The sequence below is a fragment of the Dendrobates tinctorius genome, unplaced genomic scaffold (assembly GCF_039654945.1).
Source record: "Dendrobates tinctorius isolate UK_male_01 unplaced genomic scaffold, ASM3965494v1 ptg000016l, whole genome shotgun sequence".
NCBI lineage: Eukaryota > Metazoa > Chordata > Amphibia > Anura > Dendrobatidae > Dendrobates > Dendrobates tinctorius.
In genome coordinates, this window is record NW_027361684.1 from 21,941,797 (window position 1) to 21,962,816 (window position 21,020).

Below are 21,020 nucleotides of genomic sequence, written 5' to 3' on the forward strand. Positions count from 1 at the left end.
TTGCTCTGCTTTCAAAATATGCCAGAGTGCTGATATAGTGAGCGAAGTCTAGTGACTTCAGTATTTTCTATCAGACGTGTTGGACATTTTTTGCAGGGTTTTTTGCGTGATTGCAGACAGTGTCTTTCCTTTCCTGTCCTGTCTAGTTAGTGTGGGCCCCATCGTTTGCTCAGCCTATTTTCCTACCTGCGTTTGTGTTTTCATCTTGTCTCACCGAAAATATATGTTTGGGGGCTATCTATTCCTTTGGGGTCTGCTCTGGGGCAGTTTAGACTTCCCCTTTCTTGCTTTAGGCTTATTTAGTTCTCCGGCTGTGTTGAGGCGTCTAGAATCATCGTAGGTATGCTCCACGGCTACTGCTAGTTGTGTGGATAGGATCAGGGGTCTACAATCCGCTTAGTTACCAACCTCTCTGGTTTTCTGAGGCTTAGCTTGGTCTTTCTTTCCTCCTTGGTAACCCAATCATAACAGAATTACCAGCCTAAATCGCAGATTCTAGGGTACTCAAAAGCAGGAGAGAATTGTAAAAAAAAAAAAAAAAAAAGTGTCAGAATTTTTTTATATACATTTTTTCCTCTTTTTCTCTTGGGCCGTAGGAGGATTTTTTTTTAATGAGATTAAGCAATTGTCTGATCGTGTTGAGCAGCTCGCTCCTGAAGTGCGGGGAATTTCCACCTATCTCGCTCATTCACCTGCTGTTGAACCAAAAATCCCTACTCCTGATGTGTTTTCTGGGGATCGGTCTAAGTTTTTGAATTTTAAGAATAATTGTAAACTATTTCTTACCTTGAAGCCTAACTCATAGGGGAGCTCTGTGCAGCGGGTTAAAATTGTCATCTCCTTGCTGCGCGGCGATCCCCAGGATTGGGCTTTTTGTCTGACACCTGGAAATCCTATTCTGACTAATGTGGACGCATTGTTTCAAGCCTTGGGGTTGTTGTATGATGAACCTAATGCTATTGATCAAGCTGAGAAAACCCTATTGGCATTGAACCAGGGTCAGGATTCTGCAGTTATACTGTCAAAAATTCCAAAAGTGGGCAGTCCTTACTATATGGAATGATGGTGCCTTAGCAACTCTCTTTCGGAAGGGTTTGGCAGAAACCGTAAAAGATGCAATGGTGGGATTTCCTGTTCCCTCTGGTCTTGATGATTCTATGTCATTAGCCATTCAAGTTGATCGGCCTTTACGTGAATGTAAAACTACATGAGAGGTGTTGCCGCCTTTTGAACAAACGTCTAAACCCATGCAATGTGATGGGGTTTTGTCTAGGGTGCAACGTCAGGAGTTTAGAAGGTGTAATAAGCTGTGTTTTTTTTTGTGGGGACGCCTCTCATACTATTTCTGTCTACCCTAAACGAGAAAAATGTTTTGCGCACACATTTGCTGTGGGCAGTGTACAACCTAAGTTCCTTTTGGCAATTACTTTGACCTGTTCCTTATCTACATTTTCCGCTAAGGCTTTTGTAGATTCAGGAGCAGCTTTGAATCTGATGGATTTAGACTTTGCTAAACGTTGTGGTTTTCCTATGATACCCCTGCAGACTCCTATTCCTTTGAGGGGTATTGATGCTACTCCTTTGGTGGAGAATAAACCCCAGTTTTGGACCCAGGTGATAATGCGGGTCATCCCGGACCACCAGCAAATTGTAAATTTTTGGTGCTGCACAATTTACATGATACTATTGTTCTGGGTTTTCCCTGGTTGCACACTCATAATCCTGTTTTGGATGGGAAATCTGTGTCTGTGGTGAGTTGGGGTTGTCAGTGTGTTCTTAGTGACACTCCTCTTTTCTCCACCTCTCCCCAGTTTCATGATATTCCTGATTATTGGCTGATTTTTCTGATGTAGTTAGTGAGAGTAAGTCTGCGTCTTTGCCTCCTCATAGGAGTTATGACTGTGCAATTGAGTTAATGCCCTGGTGTAAATTTCCCAAGGGTCGGCTTTTCAGCTTATCGGTACCTGAACATGATGCTATGTGATCTTATATCAAGGAGTCGTTGGAGAAGGGTCATATTAGACCATCCTCTTCACCCTTAGGTGCTGTTTTTTTTATGTGACCAAGAAAGATGGTTCATTAAGGCCTTGTACTGACTATCGTTCCCTTAACAAAATCACTGTTAAATATCAGTACCCATTACCCCTGATTTTGTATTTATTTTCCAGAGTTAAAAGTGCCTGCTGGTTTACCAAGCTTGACCTCAGGGGGGCGTATAATCTTATTTGCATCAAGCACAGGGATGAATGGAAGATGGCGTTTAATATTCCGGAGGGACATTTTGAGTACCTGGTGATGCCTTTTGGGCTCACTAATGCCCCTTCTGTCTTCCAATCTTTTATGAACGATATTTTCCGGGACTTTGTGGATACATTTTTGAACATTTATCTGGATGATATTTTGATCTTTTCCAGTGATTGGGATTCTCATGTGGAACATGTCCGGACTGTGTTCTGGATTTTGAGGGAAAATTCCCTGTATGTTAAGGGATTGTAATGCCTCTTTGGTGTACAGAGGATTTCATTTTTGGGATTTATTTTGTCTCCGTCGGCTATTGAAATGGACCCGGCCAAGGTACAGGCAATTTATTTTTGGGTTCAGCCCACTTCTTTGAAGGCTCTCCAGAAGTTTTTGGGTTTTGCTAATTTCTATCGTAAACTTATAGGTAATTTTTCTGGTATTGTCAAACCACTGACTGATCTGACCAAAAAGGGCGCTGATGTGGTGAATTGGTCTCCTGAGGCAGGTTCGGCATTTCAGGAGCTTAAGCGGAGATTCACTTCTGCTCCGGTTCTACGGCAACCTGATGTCTCACTTCCATTTCAAGTGGAGGTAGATGCTTCTGAGATTGGTGCAGGAGCTGTTTTGTCCCAAAAAGATCCAGTGACTTCTAAAATGAATCCCTGTGCCTTCTTTTCTCGAAAATTCTCCCCATCTGAATGTAGCTATGACGTGGGGAATCGGGAATTGTTGGCCATGAAATGGGCACTTGAAGAGTGGAGACATTGGTTGGAGGGGCTAAACATCAAGTTGTGGTCCTCACCGACTACAAGAATTTGATTTATCTTGAATCAGCCAAACACTTGAATCCTAGACAGGCTAGGTGGGCCTCGTTTTTCACGCGTTTTAATTTTGTGGTCTCTTTTCTTCTGGGCACTAAGAATGTTAAGGCGGACGCCCTTTCTAGGAGTTTCTTTGCGGATTCTTTTATTGTGACCGAGCCTACTGCCATTCTAGGTGAGGGGGTAATTCTTTCTGCCATCTCGCCCGATTTGAGACGTGCCCTGGAGGAATTTCAGGAGGACAAACCTGAGCGTTGCCCTATGGGAAAATTGTATGTTCCTGACCAGTGGAGGAAGAGAGTAATGTCTGAAATTCATTGCTCCGCGTTGGCTGGTCATCCAGGTATTTTTGATACCAGAGATTTGGTGAGTCGGTCTTTTTGGTGGCCTGCCTTATCTCGTGAAGTCAGGAATTTTGTGCAGTCCTGTGGGTCTAATCCCTGTTTTCGTTCTAGTGGGTTGTTGATGCCCCTGCCGATGCCCAAGAGGCCATGGACCCATATCTCAATGGATTTTATTTCTGATCTTCCTGTCTTTCAGAGAATGATTGTTATCTGAGTGATTTGTGATAGATTTTCTAAGATGATCCATCTTGTACCACTCCCAAAGTTGCCATCTTCTTCAGAGTTGGTTCCCTTGTTTTTACAACAGGTGGTTCGGTTGCATGGGATTCCTGAGAACATTGTGTCGGACAGAGAAGTCCAGTTTGTTTCCAGATTTTGGAGAACCTTTTGTTCCAATCTGGGAATTCAGTTATCTTTCTCCTCGGCGTTTCATCCTCAGACCAATGGGCAGACTGAGAGAAGAAACCAGACTTTGGAGTCCTATTTGAGATGTTTTATGTCTGCTGATCAGGATGACTGGGTCTCATTTTTGCCCTTGGCCAAATTCGCGCTAAACAATAGAGCTAGTTCGGCTACTTTGATGTCACCCTTTTTCTGTAACTTTGGTTTTCATCCTCGATTTTCTTCAGGGCAAGTGGAATCTTCGACCTGCCCAAGTATGGACACTGTGGTAGAGAGAATGCAGCAGATTTGGGACCAAGTGGTGGATAAGTTGTCCCTCTTTCAGGAAAAAGCCCAACGGTTTTCCAACCGGCATAGGACCATTGGTCCCCGGTTTAAAGTGGGTGATATGGTTTGGTTGTCGTCAAAGAATATTCCTATGAATGTTGCGTCTCCAAACTTCAAGCCAAGATTCATTGGACCTTATAAGATTTTGGAGATTCTTAATCCTGTTCCTTTTCGATTGGCTCTTCCAGTTACGTTTAAGATCCATAATGTGTTTCATAAATCTCTGTTGAAGAGGTTTGTGGAGCCAGTAGTTCCTATGGTGGCACCTCCTGACCCTGTATTGGTTAAAGGCAATGTGGAATATGAGGTAGAGAAAATATTAGATTCTCGTTTGGCTAGATGGAGATTCCAGTACTTGGTCAAATGGAAGGGTTATGGCCAGGAGGATAATTCTTGGGTCTCTGCTTCTGACATTCATGCCGATAGATTGGTTTGTGCTTTTCATCGGGCCCATCCTGATCGTCCTGGTGGCGTGGATGAGGGTTTGGCGACCCCTCCTCAAGGGGGGTACTGTTGTGAATTCACTTTCTGGCCTACCTCTGGTTACTAGTGAAGGTAGTGGAGCTGGTTATATTGACAGAGGATCACGAGTTCACTTTCCGGGCTCCCTCTGGTGGTTACAGTAGGTAATTGTTAGACGTCAGGTTTCTTCATCTGCTCTGCTGGAATCCAGAGCCTCACATTCTGCGGTCTCTTGCTGTCTTTCTACTGCAGAGGAGATTACTTTGCAGCTGACCGCTCCAGAGACTAAGTCCCTCTGTGCTCCTACTGGGCATGCTCACGAGACGATCTCCCATTGGAGATAATAATAATAATAAATTTTATTTTTATAGCGCCGACATATTCCGCAGCACTTTACATTTCAGAGGGGATTTGTACAAACAATAGACATTACAGCATAACAGTAATCACATACAGTAGATTATAACAAATGCCAAGAGGAAAGAGGGCCCTGCTCGCAAGCTTACAGTCTATGAGGAAAGAGGTAGACACGAAAGGTGGGTGGTAACAGTTGCCCTGATTGTATGGACCAGCCATAATGTTAAGTGTGTGACAGTACAGACACAGAGGGTTAATGGATGCATAAAGCATGTGGGAACATGATGCGGGAAATCTGGTTATGGTAAGACTTTTGGCTGTGCCACACAGGGATAGATTAGGTTAATGTGTTGAGGCGATAGGCCAGTCTGAACAAATGTGTTTTCAGGGCACGCTTAAAATTGTGGGGATTGGGGACTAATCGTATTGACCTGGGAAGTGCATTCCAAAGAATTGGCGCGGCACGTGTAAAGTCTTGGAGACGGGAGTGGGAGGTTCTGACTATTGAGGATACTAACCTCAGGTCATCAGCAGAATGGAGGACGCTGGTAGGGTGGTATACTGAAACAAGGGAGGAGATGTAAGGTGGTGCTGAGCCATGGAGGGCTTTGTGGGTGAGGGTAATAAGTTTATACTGAATTCTGGAGTGGATGGGTAGCCAGTGTAATGACTGGCACAAGGTAGAGGCATCGGTGTAACGATTGGTGAGGAATATGATCCTGGCTGCAGCATTCAAGACAGATTGGAGAGGGGAGAGTTTGGTAAGAGGGAGACCGATTAGAAGAGAATTACAATATTCGAGATGAGAATGAATAAGAGAAACAGTAAGAGTTTTTGCAGAGTCAAAAGTAAGAAAAGGTCAAATTCTAGAAATGTTTTTGAGGTGCAGATGACAAGAGCGAGCCAGTGATCGAATGTGGGGGGCAAAGGAAAGCTCGGAATCAAGTATGACCCCAAGACAGCGGGCCTGTTGCTGGGGAGCAATAGTGGAGCCACACACATAAATAGCAATGTCGGGTATAGGTACATTAGTAGAGGGAGGAAACACCAGGAGTTCAGTCTTTGACAGGTTCAGTTTCAGATATAGTGAGGACATGATATTAGACACAGCGTTTAGATAATTGCTGGTGTTTTCTAGAAAGGCTGGCGTGATGTCAGGAGAAGAAGCGTATAATTGGGTGTCATCAGCAAAGAGATGGTACTGGAACCCAAATCTACTGATTGTTTGACCAATAGGGGCAGTGTACAAGGAGAAGAGGAGGGGGCCTAGAACCGATCCTTGGGGGACCCCAACAGTAAGGGGAAGGTGAGAGGAGGAGGAACCGGCAAAAGATACAGTAAAGGAGTGGTCGGAGAGATAGGAGGAGAACCAGGAGAGAACGGTGTCCTAGAGGCCAATGGAACGGAGCATAGTGAGGAGGAGCTGATGATCCACAGTGTCGAATGCTGCAGAGAGATCCAAGAGAATTAGCATGGAGTAATGACCATTTGAATTAGCTGTTAGCAGATCATTAGAGACTTTAGTGAGGGCAGTTTCAGTGGAGTGTAAAGAGCGGAAACCGGATTGGAGAGGGTCGAGAAGAGAGTTTTCTGAGAGATAGCGGATAAGACGGGAGTGGACCAGGCGTTCCTGGAGTTTAGAGATGAAGGGAGATCAGGAGTCATGTGCCCAGGTCCTGTTCCAGATCTCATTGGTCCATCTAGGAGATCTGGAAGGTCCCGCATGGCTATAAAAACTGCGCATGGCCGTTCCGCCATGCGCTAGTATAGACTATACTTGCTATGTGTGAATGGTGATGGATGTATGTTTCTGGAGACTGACTCAGTATAAAACGCCTTCCCTCTGATATTACGCATGTGGATTGGGAATTAGTTTAGCAGTCAGCACCAGTCAGTGGCAAGCCTTAAGCCACTGTGCACACCGCACCTCTACACTAGCGTCTGACATTGCGCTTGCTTTCTGGCTTGTCGTCGAGCAGCAGTGTCCTACGCCGCGCTGCAGTTGCAGACCTTCTTGGCGCTCGCAAAGGCGATGCCGCACGCATGGCAGGTCCTCTGTCTTAGGTCCTGCTCCTGTGACCAGATACCGTGTGTGCATTTACCTGAGGCCTGTGACACTAACAGGCTTAGTGTTTTTTGTATGTTTATGTTGCGGCGCCTCTGTGTGTGAACAAAGCCCGCTCTGCGCACTTCGGGTGAAGTTGAACCCGTGCACATTATACCACCATATTGCTCCTGCCACCACTTTGCAGCAGTCATATCACCTACTGCACAGTGGACCCCTAGCGGCGAACACACTTTATTATTATTTTTATTTAGTGCGTTCCGCCGTTCCTAACAGTAATGGAGCTGATCTAATTAACAGTGGCCTGCCACCTGATAATGAGGAGGATGATTGGACATCTGGAGTTTCTGATTGGATTTAAGACAGCCGACTCCCTCTATCCCTGCTGGTGATTTTTTCCTGCCTCCTGAGGTCTTAGTTTCCAGTTCAGTCCCTGCATGCTCAAGCTAAGTGTTCTTTGCTATTGTTCACATTTGATTTGGTTTTGTCTGTTCAGTTTTGTGTGGTCAGCCAGCCCCGGCTGGAGCTGTGCTGAATTTCCATCCTTATGTTACTGCTTGTGCCAGTTTGTTTTTGTCCCTTATTAGATTGGCCTCTTTTTGCCTCTTTTTGCTCTGCTTTCAGAATATGCCAGAGTGCTGATATAGTGAGCGAAGTCTAGTGACTTCAGTATTTTTCTATCAGACGTGTTGGACATTTTTTGCAGGGTTTTTTGCGTGATTGCAGACAGTGTCTTTCCTTTCCTGTCCTGTCTAGTTAGTGTGGGCCCCATCGTTTGCTCAGCCTATTTTCCTAACTGTGTTTGTGTTTTCAGCTTGTCTCACCGACAATATAGGTATGCTCCACGGCTACTGCTAATTGTGTGGATAGGATCAGGGGTCTGCAATCCGCTTAGTTACCAACCTCTCTGGTTTTCTGTGGCTTAGCTTGGTCTTGCTTTCCTCCTCGGTGACCCAATCATAACAGTGACCCTATTCAGGGACAGAGAGATATTTTTCAGCTCAAAAGTTAAGGACACCATTGTTTTCAATAGGGTTCAGGTTCTGTTCAAGTTTGGGTAGATTTCTGCTACCTGAACCAAGCTTTATTCCAAAGTGTACCAGAACCCGATCTTCCACATGTCTGTCTGCATATCTCTAGTGTAAGGCAAAGTCCCTTTCTAGTAGCTGAGACACTAAGACAGACTACAAGAAGCTGGGTGGATGGGGTTAGAGGTGAGGTGTATCAGAAGCATGCTCTCATATCCAGCCTGATGTGAACTGCACAATAGAGGGACCGAAATTTGTGTACAGACATTTGTATGCTCTTTATACAGTTTAAATAAACCTCCCATAGTCTCACACAGGGATAGCATGTGGACTGTATTTCATGTTTTTCCTGTATCTGTGTATGAGAGAAGCAGCCTGCTGTAGATAATGCACAAATAGAGACACACAAATGATTTATCCCTGATCTATTAAGCTTATATATTGTTCCCGTTTGTTACTGAATAAAGAAGCTCTGTTGTCACAAGCTTGGAGAGTATCTGTAAAATCCACTGCCAACTGGTTATGGGCCCAGAGTGACACAGAACACCAGAGTAACACAGCAACAGAAGCCCCGGGAGCTCATGCCAGTTTTTCCCGTGAATAGATTGTTTTAGTAAATACCTACATGTCCCAAATTTTACACACACATACTACTAACACTATTTGTCACTGACATATATAAATCTAATTGTTGTGCAATGGTTTACAGTATGTAAACCATGTCTCCTATCCTGTTGGGTTCTGCAATGATATATATGACATATATACAGTATGCAGTTGTGGCCAATAGTATCCACACCCCTGCAATTCTGTCAGATAATACTCAGTTTCTTCCTGAAAATGATTGCAAACACAAATTCTTTGGTATTATTATCTTCATTTAGTTTGTCTTAAATGAAAAAACACAAAAGAGAATGAAGCAAAAAACAAAACATTGATCATTTCACACAAAACTCCAAAAATGGGCCAGACAAAAGTATTGGCACCCTCAGCCTAATACTTGGTTGCACAACCTTTAGCCAAAATAACTGCGACCAACCGCTTCCGGTAACCATCAATGAGTTTCTTACAATGCTCTGCTGGAATTTTAGACCATTCTTCTTTGGCAAACTGCTACAGGTCCCTGATATTTGAAGGGTGCCTTCTCCAAATTGCCATTTTTAGATCTCTCCACAGGTGACCTACGGGATTCAGGTCTGGACTCATTGCTGGCCACCTTAGAAGTCTCCAGTGCTTTCTCTCAAACCATTTTCTAGTGGTTTTTGAAGTGTGTTTTGCGTCATTGTCCTGCTGGAAGACCCATGACCTCTGAGGGAGACCCAGCTTTCTCACACTGGGCCCTACATTATGCTGCAAAATTTGTTGGTAGTCTTCTGACTTCATAATGCATGCACACGGTCAAGCAGTCCAGTGCCAGAGGCAGCAAAGCAACCCCAAAACATCAGGGAACCTCCGCCATGTTTGACTGTAGGGACCTTGTTCTTTTCTTTGAATGCCTCTTTTTTTCTCCTGTAAACTCTATGCTGATGCCTTTGCCCAAAAAGCTCTACTTTTGTCTCATCTGACCAGAGAACATTCTTCCAAAATGTTTTAGGCTTTTTCAGGTAAGTTTTGGCAAACTCCAGCCTGGCTTTTTTATGTCTCGGGGTAAGAAGTGGGGTCTTCTTGGGTCTCCTACCATACAGTCCCTTTTCATTCAGACACCAACAGATAGTACGGGTTGACATTGTTGTACCCTCAGACTGCAGGGCAGCTTGAGCTTGTTTGGATGTTAGTCGAGGTTCTTTATCCAACATCCTCACAATCTTGCATTGAAATCTCTTGTCAATTTTTCTTTTCCGTCCACATCTAGGGAGGTTAGCCACAGTGCCATGGGCTTTAAACTTCTTGATGACACTGCGCACGGTAGACACAGGAACATTCAGGTCTTTGGAGATGGACTTGTAGCTGTCACGCTCACGCCTTGGCTGAATGGCGTGAGCCGGGGGGTTGTGGCCCCACTGTGCCACAAACCAGGCTACCCTGGAAGGGGCGTGACTACGACAGCTACCTCGGTCTTCACTGGAGCCTCTGATGGTGAGGTCAGGCTTGTGGGGCAGGTAGCTGTCAGGTGCCACTCCAGGGTGGTGTCTGGCTGTGGCTGCTGATCCCACTCGGGGACAAGTCACTTGGACTGGTGTGACTAACAGGCAGTCTGAGACTCTGGGCAAGCAGGCACGGCTTGGTACACTGGCAGGCAGGCACGGCTTGGAGACACGGCTTGGAGACACTAGGCAAGCGGGCACGGCTTGGAGACACTGGGCAAGTGGGCACGGCTTGGAGACACTGGGCAAGCGGGCATGGCTTGGAGACACTGGGCAAGTGGGCACGGCTTGGAGACACTGGGCAAGCGGGCATGGCTTGGAGACACTGGGCAAGTGGGCACGGCTTGGAGACACTGGGCAAGCGGGCATGGCTTGGAGACACTGGGCAAGCGGGCACAGCTTGGAGACACTGGGCAAGCGGGCACAGCTTGGAGACACTGGGAAAGCGGGCATGGCTTGGAGACACTGGGCAAGCAGGCATGGCTTGGAGACACAGGACAGGAGGGCACGGCTTGAGACACAGAGCAGGTAGGTGATGGCTTGAGACACTGGGCAAGCAGGAGTGGTATATGAGAGAACAGGTTTGGACCTGTTCACACAGGAGGTGCAGGTATGGATATAGGCAGGAAGCAGTGGAATATGAAGGAACAGGTTTGGACCTGTTCACACAGGAGGTGCAGGTAGGCAGAGCCGCAGGAGTGCGGAGTAGGCTGGGCTCCAAGGGAGCCAGGCAGGCAGAGCGGCTAGGGAGCCGAGCAGGCAGAGCGGCTAGGGAGCCGAGCAGGCAGAGCGGCTAGGGAGCTGAGCAGGCAGAGCGGCTAGGGAGCCGAGCAGGCAGAGCTGCAAGGGTGCAGATTCACAGACAGAGCTGCAAGGGTGCAGATGAACAGATAGAGCTGCAAAGGTGCAGATTCACAGACAGAGCTGCAAGGGTGCAGATGAACAGATAGAGCTGCAAGGGTGCAGATTCACAGACAGAGCTGCAAGGGTGCAGATTCACAGACAGAGCTGCAAGGGTGCAGATTCACAGACAGAGCTGCAAAGGTGCAGATTCACAGACAGAGCTGCAAGGGTGCAGATGCACAGACAGGGAGGACACAAGGAAAGACACAGCAGGGAAGGAAGCCACGGACAAGGAGAAAGGGAGATTAAGGTAGGACAGAGTACAGACAGGGTACTGGAACCAAGACTCAAGGGCCAGGATATTCAGCCTCCTGGCAGGCAGACAAGGTACAAGGCAAGACAAGAAGTATTCCTCCAGAGAAGGAGGAAATACACAGAACAGGGCCTGGCTTCCTCAGCAGCAAGATACTAACTGAGATTAGACGTTGCACAGGCAATGTTTTAGTGGGTGTGGCGAAACTAAATAGTCAAGGGCTCTAGGTGATTGGTCAGGGACAGATTAGGCAGGTGCACCCTGACTGCATAAGAACCAGAGAGTTCTGGCACCGCCCCCCTATACACACAGTCAGGAAACATGGAGAGCAGAGGCAACAGACAGAATTCACAGCATGGCTTGAAGCAGAAAGTAAGTTGGTGTGCGGGGGATGGGAGGACACGTAGTGATGCTAGCAGGGTTGTTACAGTAGCCTTGAGATTGCTCATGCTTCCTCACAATTTGGTTTCTCAAGTCCTCAGACAGTTCTTCGGTCTTCTTTCTTTTCTCCATGCTCAATGTGGTACACACAAGGACACGGGACAGAGGTTGAGCAAACTTTAATCCATGTCAACTGGCTGCAAGGGTGATTTAATTATTGCCAACACTTGTTAGGTGCCACAGGTAAGTTACAGGTGCTGTTAATTACACAAATTAGAGAAGCATCACATGATTTTTCGAACAGTGCCAATACTTTTGTCCACCCTCTTTTTTATGTTTGGTGTGGAATTATATCCAATTTGGCTTTAGGACAATTCTTTTTGTGGTTTTTCATTTAAGACAAATTAAATAAAGATAATAATACCAAAGAATTTGTGTTTGCAATCATTTTCAGGAAGAAACTGAGTATTATCTGACAGAATTGCAGGGGTGTTAATACTTTTGGCCACAACTGTATATATATACAGTATATATATGTGTCTCACTGACATATATATTCATACAGGTATTTAACTCTTTCCAGCAACTTCACTGAATCCTGCATGTGTTCAACCTCTATCATTCATCTTTGCAGCATATATAATGGTATATAGTTATTTCAACTCACCCTGCTTGTCCCCTTATGCTATTGAGGTCAAGTAACTTTTCAAAGTGGTTTATGATCCATGTAGGCCTGGACACTTGTTTATCTACTAAATACATTTATTGTGTCCTGCTGTCCTAACTTAGTTTGATTGATTGCTAACGAGTAAGGAGAGGAAAAAAAAAAGGAAGATCTTAGAAGTGGCCTTCGATAAATTCAGAGCTAGCCTGGGGAAGACATTTATGCAGGGGTGGCATTTATGCACATGTAATCAAAGTACATGTATCTAAGTACGCTGGCAGTTATAACATGGCAGTTAGACAGGGCAGGAGACAGGTAAGACAAATAAATAAATCTCTTCCCTGTACACTTGGGCAACCCAAAATATTTACCATAGGCATTTGTATAATTTGTATCCTGGCCGCTGCATTTACACACATCCACCGCCCTGGTATTAACTCTACACTCCGTCCATATTGGCCCCTCACTCCTTTCCTCTCCTATTTATAGCACTCACGCTCTTTTCACATTGCTAAATTGCACAGATCCATTCAGTCCCACCATTCAACATAAGAGACGCTCTCACAAATCACTTAACCATCTGCTCACTCTTTCTATCCTCCTTCTCCTAGTAGCAGGAGACATTGCTCCCAACCCTGGTCCCCCATGTTATAGAAAGTCAAACCCCCCAACTGCTACACTCAGAAACCCCTCTAATCTTATTAATATTCCCTGCATGCCATCTATCTCTCTTAATTGTCCACTTTGGAGTTCTCGCTCAGTGTGTAACAAACTCTCCTTCACTCATGACTTTTTCCTTTCTAATTCTCTTAACCTCCTGGCTCTTACTGAAACCTGGATCCAGCTGCTGCTGCTCTTTCATACGGGGGACTACACTTCTCTCAAACCCCAAGATCAGACAATAGAGCAGGTGGAGGCGTTGGTCTGCTCCTATCATCAAAATGTACCTTTCAGGTTATCCCTCTAGTACCCTCACTTGTCTTTCCTTCTTTTGAGGTCCATGCCGTCAGACTCTACACCCCCTTCTCCATGCGAGTGGCGGTGGTATATCATCCTCTCGGCCCCTCCCATCAGTTACTGAATCATTTTGCCACTTGGCTTCCACATTTTCTCTCCTGTGACATCCCTACCCTCATCATGGGCGATTTCAACATCCCCATTGCTCTTCCCCTCTCCCCATCTGCTAATCACCTTTTATCTCTAACCTCCTCGTTTGGCCTTTTGCAGCTTACTAATTCTCCAACGCATGAAGACGGGAACTCCCCCGACTTGGTCTTCTCTCGGCTTTGTGCAGTGGATGATTTTGCAAACTCCCCTCTCCCGCTCTCTGACCACAACCTTCTTTCATTCTCTATCAAGAACTGCCAGGCTGCTCAGGTCACCCCCACTGTCAATATTTATAGAAACATACAGGCCATTAACACCCAGAAACTTATGAAGAACTTGCAATCTTCATTGACCCCTATCTCCTCCCTTTCATGTCCTGATTCTGCATTGAAGCATTACAATGTAACACTTCAAAGTGCCCTGGACGAATTTGCTCCTCCTATACATAGAACACCACAACACAGACGGCGACAACCCTGGCACACCCTGCAAACACGTTTCCTGCAGCGGTGCTCCATGTGCGCCGAACGTCTGTGGAGAAAATTCAACCTACCCGAAGATTTCATCCATTATAAGTTTATGCTTCGAACATACAACACTGCTCTTCAACTCTCAAAACAAACCTATTTCAACACCCTCATCACTTCACTGTCCAATAACCCTAAATGTCTCTTTGACACTTTTCATCCTCTACTCAACCCAAGAGTACAGGCCCCTACCACGGAGCTTCGAGCTGACGATCTGGCCAATTACTTCAAAGAAAAAATTGACCAGATCCGACAGGAAATTATCTCCCAGTCACCTCATACCATGCACTGTCCTCCCTCCCCCACTGCATCTAGCTCACTCTCTGACATTGAACCAGTCACAGAAGAAGAAGTAAGCAGGCTCCTTGCATCTTCCCGCCCAACCACTTGCACCAGTGACCCATTTCCGTCACATCTACTCCAGACCCTTTCCCCTGCTGTCACCCCTCACCTAACTAAAATATTTAACCTCTCTCTCTCTTCTGGTATCTTTCCCTCCTCATTTAAGCATGCCATCATACATCCACTACTTAAAAAACTATCCCTCGACCAAAACTGTGCCGCTAACTATAAACCTGTTTCTAATCTTCCCTTCATCTCCAAACTCCTGGAACGCCTGGTCCACTCCCGTCTTATCCGCTATCTCTCAGAAAACTCTCTTCTCCACCCTCTCCAATCCGGTTTCCACTCTTTACATTCTACTGAAACTGCCCTCACTAAAGTCTCTAATGATCTACTAACAGCTAAATCAAATGGTCATTACTCCATGCTAATTCTCTTGGATCTCTCTGCAGCATTCGACACTGTGGATCATCAGCTCCTCCTCACTATGCTCCGTTCCATTGGCCTCAAGGACACCGTTCTCTGCTGGTTCTCCTCCTATCTCTCTGACCGCTCCTTTACTGTATCTTTTGCTGGCTCCTCCTCCTCTAATCTTCCCCTTACTGTTGGGGTTCCTCAAGGGTCAGTCCTAGGCCCCCTCCTCTTCTCTTTGTATACTGCCCCTATGGGTCAAACAATCAGTAGATTTGGTTTCCAGTACCATCTATATGGTGACGAAACCCAATTGTACGCTTCTTCTCCTGACATCATGCCAGCCTTTCTAGAAAACACCGGCAATTGTCTAAATGCTGTGTCTAACATCATGTCCTCACTATATCTGAAACTGAACCTGTCAAAGACTGAACTCCTCGTGTTTCCTCCCGCTACTAATGTACCTATACCCGACATTGCCATTTCCGTGTGTGGTTCCACTATTACTCCCCAGCAACATGCCCGCTGTCTTGGGGTCATACTTGACTCTGAGCTTTCCTTTGTCCCCCACATCCGATCACTGGCTCGCTCTTGTTATCTGCACCTCAAAAACATTTCTAGAATTCGACCTTTTCTTACTTTTGACTCTGCAAAAACTCTGACTGTTTCTCTTATTCATTCTCGTCTCGACTATTGTAGCTCCCTTCTAATCGGTCTCCCTCTTACCAAACTCTCCCCCCTCCATTCTGTCTTGAAAGCAGCTGCCAGGATCATATTCCTCGCCAATCGTTACAACGATGCCTCTACCTTGTGCCAGTCATTACACTGGCTACCCATCCACTCCAGAATTCAGTACAAACTTATTACCCTCACCCACAAAGCTCTTCATTGCTCAGCACTACCCTACATCTCCTCCCTTGTTTCAGTATACCATCCTACCCGCGCCCTCCGTTCTGCTGATGACCTGAGGTTAGCATCCTCAATAATCAGAACCTCCCACTCCCATCTTCAAGACTATAATATAACTATAATTCTTTGCAAATGCACTTCCCAGGTCAATACGAATAGTCCCCAATCCCCACAATTTTAAGCGTGCCCTGAAAATGCATTTATTCAGACTGGCCTACCGCCTCAACATATTAACCTAATCTATCCCTATGTGGCACAGCCAAAAGTTTTTTACCATAACCAGGTTTCCCGCATCATGTTCCCACATGCTTTATCCATCCATTAGCCCTCTGCATCCGCACTGTTACACACTTAACATTATGGCTGGTCCATACAATCAGGGCAACTGTTACCACCCACCTTTCGTGTCTACCCTTTTTTCCTCATAGATTGTAAGCTTGCGAGCAGGGCCCTCATTCCTCTTGGTATCTGTTATGATCTATGTGATTATTGTTATGCTGTAATGTATATTGTCTGTACAAGTCCCCTCTGAAATGTAAAGTGCTGCGGAATATGTCAGCGCTATAGAAATAACATTTATTATTATTATATATATACTGTATATATGTTTTGACGAATATTTGAGGCCATGGATCAGATAAATGTCCATTTTGCAAGGCTGCAAGAAAATCTCACCATACGGATGCCATATGGATGTCACACGGATGCTTAGATGCTAGATAATCGCATCCTCGCATTGCACATGGATGACATACAGATCACTGTTCAGAGAACATTTCTGCGATTCTCGGTCGTGAAAAACAGACGGATATTTTTATATGTTCTGTGTGACGCTGGCCTAAAGCCCCCGCCACACATAACGATGTCCCAGCGATCCCACCAACGATCCGATATGATGGGATTGCTGGGACATCGTTAGGCTGATCGCTGGTGAGCTGTCACAAGACAGCCCCAGCGATCAGGATCAGTGACGCTGGACGCTGGTTTCTAATGTAAACGTCGGGTATCCAGGAGCCGTGGCTCCTGGATACCCGCTGTTTACCTCGGAAACCAGCGTGTATGCCGGTTTCCAAGGTAAACAGTGAGTATCCAGGAGCCGCGGCTCCTGGATACCCGATGTTTACATTAGAAACCAGCGTCACTGAATGCTGGTCTCTCGCTGCCACACACAGCGATGCATGCTGGCCAGCGGGAGACCAGCGATCGAAAAACGGCCCTGGCCGATGCTGCACGATCAGCGATAACCAGCAGGGGTGTGACAAAATCAGCAATCTTGCTAGCGAGATCGCTGTGTGTGATGGGGCCTTTAGACTGAGTTCACACACACAGATAAAATCAATAGTGAAATCTGCATATTTATATGTGAATTTTGCACGAAATTACTCTGATAAAGTGTAAAAGATAAAATCTTAGGCTTTCACTCTAGACACATTCACACAAGGCATCTTGGGGACATATTACTACAGTATCATACAAGGTATCTTTCTGATAAAGCCATAAAATTGTGTGCCACAATACAGACCCTATGGGGCTTTTACTTTGCACATGAAGGTATTCTGTATTTTTAGTGTTCATGATTAGTTTTTGTAGCTGAGCCAAATCTGCTGTTTATGAACTTGGCAAAATACTGAAAAGGGCAGTGAGGTATAAAATGCCAATTTCACAGCTCTAATACAAATTTAAATGTTATTATTATTATAGTGGTTTGAAAAAACCACTATATTGTAATTTAGTTTTTGATCACCATTGATTCCATGGAGCTGTACATGTGAACATACGTTTGCAATCTCTCCAAAACTGAACTTCTCATGTTTCCTCCATTTAACCTTCCTATACTCGATATTGCAATTACCTTGAGTGGTTCAACCATAGTTCCCAAGCAGCATGCTCACTGTTCTGGGGTCATATTTGACACAGAATGTGCCTTTATTCACTATTTTTAATTGTGCGCTCATGTCACCTGCATCTTAACAGCATATTCAGAATCTGACCATTTCTCACCTTTCAAACTGCAAAAACTTTTTCTGTATCTTTTATTCATTCTCGTCTGAACTACTACAACTCTTTATGGATCGGTCTCCTCTAACCAAACTTCCTCTTCTCCAATCCATCCTGAATGTGGCAACCAAGGTCATAATTCTGTCCAGCCGTTTCACCAATGCCTCCACCTTGTGCCAGTCATTACACTGTTTGCCCATTCGCTGCAGAATACATTTTAAAGTTATCTCTCTCACCCACAAACCTCTCCACAATTTTGCACCACCATATCTCACCTCCCTCATCTCTGTCTATCACCCTACCCATCATCTCCATTCTTCAACTGATCCAAAACTAACAACCTTCATAATCCAAACTTTGCATCTCGGTTTCCAAGACTTCTCTCGTGCTGTGCCTTTTTTATGGAACGCACTACCACAGATAATCCAACTAATATCTATCCCGCATCACCATACTTCATTAGTCTAACTCTTCCCTGTCCCCTCTTTCTAAATTTTTCTCAGAATCTCGTCCCTCCCATTCATCTGTCTCCACATCCTTCATGCAGCCAATAGCTCTTGGTAACTGCACTTAAACAGACGCTGGCTGTTGACCGGATCATGCAGCTTGTTTGAAATTACAAATTTATTATACTGATGACTGGGCCATACATAACAGCCACATTTCACCTATTGCACCCCCCCAGCTCTCTGTAGATTGTAAGCTTGTGAGAAGGGCCCTCCTTCCTACTGTAACTGGAGATCTACGTGTTACTTTGTATTGTCTTTATTGTCTCTACATGTCCCTGCTTAAATGTAAAGTACTGTAGAACATATAAATAAGATAATAGATTATTATTCTTATTACATACAAAATACAAGTATAATTACAACTAACAGACTGACTAGCTAACAGACTGGTACAAAGGGGAGAAGACCCTACCTTGGAGGGCTTACCATCTACAGGGTAATGGGAAAGGTTGGGGGGGTTGAAGCAGAGCACTTCTGTTGTTAGTGAAAGGGCAGCAGGGATATTGCAGGCTGTAGGCTTTCTTGAAGAGTTATGAGTTAGTCTTCAAGGGATAAAAAAAATTACTAATCATCTCTTATAAAACTCTAGGGGAAGCACTAGACACGCACAGATTCTATTTGCATCTGTTATAACATAACATTGTGATTTCTGTACATCCCGTTACTAAGAATTCACTAAAACCGATTTCAACCCTTTCTGAACTGGATCTTATTCAACTAGTTATAGAAGCAAAATCTGATAGGTTGTTAGGATGCAATATGCTGTCCCATATGTTTTAACACTTTTTCTGCATCTTTTCCATCTGGTTCTCGGAAATGAACGGTGCTTTAATGATCCTTTCTGGGGTTATTAAACCAACAGCTGTTGTCATTAATGGAGGACACTCTTTATTGCCTAGAACAATCGTTTATAATAAATCCACAGTTGCCATGCCATATATCTCTTTAATGGCTACACCATTAGCACTTGGACTGAGGTTATGGCAATGGTATATTTTTTTAGGGGAAGGATGCCATACTGATTTTATGACACTTGTAAATTGTGGACAGTATAATAGAAGATAATGTCTAATATTATCCAAAACATTCTCTAGCTCATCGGGTTGGCTACCGCTGACATCTCCATGTAGGACTCTTAGCAAAGTAATGTGTTTGACAAATTTTAATTAAGCTATTAAAAACTAGAAGTAAACTGAGGGTGAATTGTGTCATCAGGTTTTACACTAACTTCTTAAGAGTTCGTCGACATAAATAAAAGTGATGGTAAGTTTAATATCTAGTTTGTCTTTATTGCCATGAGCTTTGTGATCCCTCATCTTAATGAACATTGTAACGGCATGCTTCAGTAGATTTTATATCTAATTACTCGTTGCCCACTCCCACGGCACTAGTGTTCATAACACTCTGTGATGGCGCTCAGTTACTTTTGCATTGTGGTTTCTTTACAGTGCTCATAAAAATTGTGCAGTGCAAAATGATAATAATCTCTGCTCTATTGCATTTCATAATATGAGATAATTGTATTTTGTTTATTGGTAGCTCCGCAGGTTAGAAATGGAACTTATCAACTTCAGCAATTTTACTTTGTACCGTGACGGACAAACTTATTAAATATTATGTTCATAGAAAGAAAGGCCTCAAAATATTTTGAATTTATTCAAATAAAAGTAAAAGTTATTTCACAAGGCAAAAGTTAGTTTGATATTATTTAACTGGTCTGGAGCTATCTATCGATATATATGTGTATATATATGTATATATATACTAGATGGAGGCCCTATGCTATCACATCGGGAGGGCGGTAATGTCACGATGGGGGCAGGCTTTGCAGCACTGAGAATCTTTCCCCCCATGTACTCACCCACCTATCCACTCTCTCTTTCCCCATGTGCTGACTTCTCCCGTCTGTGCTCTCTTCTTTGATGTGTGCGTGGTGCATACGGCATATTCAGTGTGTGTGTGGGGTATACAGTGTGTATGGTGCAAACGACGTATACAGTGTGTGTGTGTGTGGTGTGTACGGTGTATACAGTGTGTGTGTGTGGGGTATACAGTGTGTGGTGCAAACGACGTATACAGTTTGTGTGGTGTGTATGGCGTATACAGTGTGTGTGTGTGATGCGTACAGTGTATACAGTGTGTGTGTGGTGCGTGCGGTGTATACAGTGTGTGTGTGTGATGCCTACAGCATATACAGTTTGTGTGGTGTGTATGGCATATACAGTGTGTGTGTGTGATGCGTACAGTGTATACAGTGTGTGTGTGGTGCATGTGGTGTATACAGTGTGTGTGTGTGATGCCTACAGCATATACAGTTTGTGTGTGCAGTGCGTATGGCATATACAGTGTGTGTGTGTGTGATGCGTACAGTGTATACAGTGTGTGTGTGTGTGTGTGGTGCGACGGTGTTCCGCTGGTGGTACCGCGCAAGAGGCTGGTACCACCAGCAGTTTCCATATTGAGACACCCATCACTTGAGTGTCCCATTATGGCGGTCGGTGAACTTCCGCCGCTTGGAATTCTGGGATCTGGATGGAAAAGGATGTGAAGAAATGACTTGGTAAGTATATCTATATATATATATATATATATATATATAAAATCACTTGACTACAGTAATAAAAGCAAAATATATACTTTATTACATACTAAATGTGTGGTTTTACATTTTAACACCTACATTGTCCATGTTTGCTCATATAACAACAAAATTTCAGGCACGTGCAGATTTGTATGAAGTTATTACACATTAGTCATGTACCTTCTTTAACCCCTTCCTGACATGAGACGTACTATCCCGTCCACGGTACCCGGGCCCGTATGACCGGGGACGGGATAGTACGTCTACCGCGATCAGCGGCGCCCACGTGGTGAGCGCCGCTGAT